Source organism: Limulus polyphemus, unplaced genomic scaffold (assembly GCF_000517525.1).
Source record: "Limulus polyphemus unplaced genomic scaffold, Limulus_polyphemus-2.1.2 Scaffold4634, whole genome shotgun sequence".
NCBI classification, from domain to species: domain Eukaryota; kingdom Metazoa; phylum Arthropoda; class Merostomata; order Xiphosura; family Limulidae; genus Limulus; species Limulus polyphemus.
Window position 1 is genome coordinate 1 of NW_013670244.1, and position 3,576 is coordinate 3,576.

Sequence of the window (3,576 nt, forward strand, 5' to 3'; positions counted from 1 at the left end):
GTTGTTAATGCTACAGTATGTCAAGTCTGACCGAGATAGGATACAAAGACAAAAGTGTATTCCACAGTTGTTGATGCTACAGTATGTCAAGTCTGACCGAGATAGGATACAAAGACCAAAGTCCATTCCACAGTTGTTGATGCTACAGTATGTCAAGTCTGACCGAGATAGGATACAAAGACAAAAGTGTATTCCACAGTTGTTGATGCTACAGTATGTCAAGTCTGACCGAGATAGGATACAAAGACCAAGGTGTATTCTACAGTTGTTGATGCTACAGTATGTCAAGTCTGACCGAGATAGGATACAAAGACAAAAGTGTATTCCACAGTTGTTGATGCTACAGTATGTCAAGCCTGACCGAGATAGGATACAAAGACCAAAGTCCATTCTTCAGTTTTTGATGCTACAGTATGTTAAGTCTGACCGAGATAGGATACAAAGACAAAAGTCCATTCCACGAGTCATAAGACATGGCTACATAAGAGATAGATGGCTTTTCTCGAAACTATCGCTGACATGTGTGTTTTGAATTCATTGATCATACTTTAATTCTCAATTAAACTGTTTGGAACATTTTTTGGATAACAATTAACTTACGGAGGATACCATAAAACTGTTTAAAAGAAATTATATCTGACAGCGAGGGTATCCAACCGTTAAATGACTGTATGATAATGCATACTCTTACTTATACCAGAGTATCAAATTATGTCATTTACTGGTTTAAGTTTTATTTCTGTTCTTCATATTTAGCTTGCTTTAACCAAAAGTTATTGATCTGAAACTATCTTGGAGCTTGTCAGTTGAGAACAGGACTATGTGAGTTTGTTGTTGTTAAACCAGAACTGTTTTGAAGCTTGTTGGCTGAGAACGGGACTATTTTGAAGGATATAGGATGAGTTCAAATTTATTATGAGCTGATTTATTAAATTTGAAGTTAAGTCCGAGCTTAGTGGCTCACTTTAAGCTACATTACACCTTATGTTTGTTTTGTTTGTAATTAAGCTCAAAGCTACACGATGGGCTATCTGTGCTCTGCCCACCACGGGTATCGAAACCCGGATTCTAGCTGTGTAAGTCCGCAGACATACCGCTGTGCCACTGCGTGACACATTATACCTTATATCATGTTATATTCATTATTTCATTAAAAGTGTGTGGGATCACAACAAAGGCTGATAGTTGTAGCGCAACTGGTTGATTTTTAAATCATTTTTTTACGAGGTTGAAACTAATAATGTTCGTTGGTTGATATAAAAACTATGTTTAAGGACTGACCGTTAGAGTTTATAACGATGCTCTAAGTTCCAAGTTATTCAGTAGAGTTTCAACATTAAGTTTCGATCAGAACTGGTAACTTACAATATAGATTATTAGTTAAATTTTCGAAGTTATTCAGTAGAGTTTCAACATTAAGTTTCGATCAGAACTGGTAACTTACAATATAGATTATTAGTTAAATTTTCGAAGTTATTCAATAGAGTTTCAACATTAAGTTTCGATCAGAACTGGTAACTTACAATATAGATTATTAGTTAAATTTTCGAAGTTATTCAGTAGAGTTTCAACATTAAGTTTCGATCAGAACTGGTAACTTACAATATAGATTATTAGTTAAATTTTCGAAGTTATTCAGTAGAGTTTCAACATTAAGTTTCGATCAGAACTGGTAACTTACAATATAGATTATTAGTTGAATTTTCGAACTATTATTAACTTCCACTTATAATCAACCGTAACGATAGAGTCAGTTGGTTGAGGGGACATTTAACCGAACGTTTATTCTCGTAAATATAACTATTCTGAAGAATTCGAGTAAAAATACAGATACAAAATCACACACACATAAATATCTTTGTTGATAACAGGTATGGTAGACCCACTCACAATGTGGTATACAAGTTCGTGTATTTCACAAGATTTTCCTTTCAGTTGGATTATAAAAGGTACACGACTTTCGTTTCTTTGTTGTTAAACACAAAGCTACATAATGGGCTAACTGTACTGTGCCCACCATGGGTATCGAAACCCGGATTTTAGCGTTGCTGGCCTTCAGTCTTACCGATGAACCACTAGAGGGCGATCATGTGATAGTGCCAGACAAGTAATAATTAACTGGTGGGAATGGGAAGCCTGATTATTTTTTTTCTCTTTCAGTGGAAACTAATACATTTGTTCTTTGCATAATACAATCATGACTTGATGCTATATTAGAAATTATATACGTGTAGTTTCTATTGGGCTTTTATGATCTGGATGTGATCTTGACAACTATGTAGTTCTTTGGTTACACGTTTTGAGAAACCAGTTCTGCAACAGTTATTGCTTGGTATGAATTGCAAAATGACAGGTTTTTATTGCACTTTGTGGCAACAGGTTTGTAGGGTGGTAAAACAAAATGTCTTGTGGATAATATATATATATGTATATAAATTAGTAAGAAAGTAAAAGTTCACGACCTTGATGTCCTTGAAAGAGGCTAGGATCACTGACCTTCGTGGTTAGTACCTGCAGCAACACCCAACCCCTATCTGTCCCTCCCAAGCTTCCTCAATCGGGTATTGTGCAGACACTTTCTAGACAGGAGCGAGTTCTCCAAGTCAGGGTCTAACTCATATTTTAAGCTAACTAGGATCTTAACGTAGATATCCTCTTACGATAAACCACTCTCTAATCTGTCTGATTCATTGAGGTTAGTGACGTGTGCATTCCACCATTTTCTTACGATCAAATCCTTAATGTTTTATTCCATCAAAATGCCGAGTTTTAGGCCTACGGTTGTACAAACTGTACAAACAACTTTTGTGGACAAAATATAAAAAAAAATCGGAGAAGAAATTTTACAAGAAAGTGTTTTATCAATATGATCTGTAACAGATCGCAATATGATCTGTAACAGATCTCGAGAAAGATTTGAACTCTAAAGATGAATATATATTAAAGTCTTGTGCGTTTTTTCGTTGAATTTTACACAAAGCTACTCAAGGGCTATTTGCGCTGGTCGTCCTTAATTTAGCAGTGATAAACTAGAGGGAAGGCAGCTAGTCAATAACACCCACCGCCAACTTTTAGGTTACTCTTTACCAACGAATAGCCATTGAAACTATTAGTGTACAAGATAATATTCCAAACTAAAAACAAACACTTAAAGAATTATCCATTACTAAGATAGTAGTAAACAGAGACCTGTAGCTAAAAAAAGCTCTTTCTATCACTTAAAGTGAGATTATATATTAACAATTCTTGACAGGCAGAGATACAGGTATAGCCAATTTACACTTATAAACATCAACTTATATATATTAACAATTATTGACAGGCAGAGATACAGGTATAGCCAATTTATACTTATAAACATCAACTTATATATATATTAACAATTCTTCACAGGCAGAGATACAGGTATAGCCAATTTACACTTATAAACATCAACTTATATATATTAACAATTCTTGACAGGCAGAGATACAGGTATAGCCAATTTACACTTATAAACATCAACTTATATATATTAACAATTCTTGACAGGCAGAGATACAGGTATAGCCAATTTACACTTATAAACATCAACTT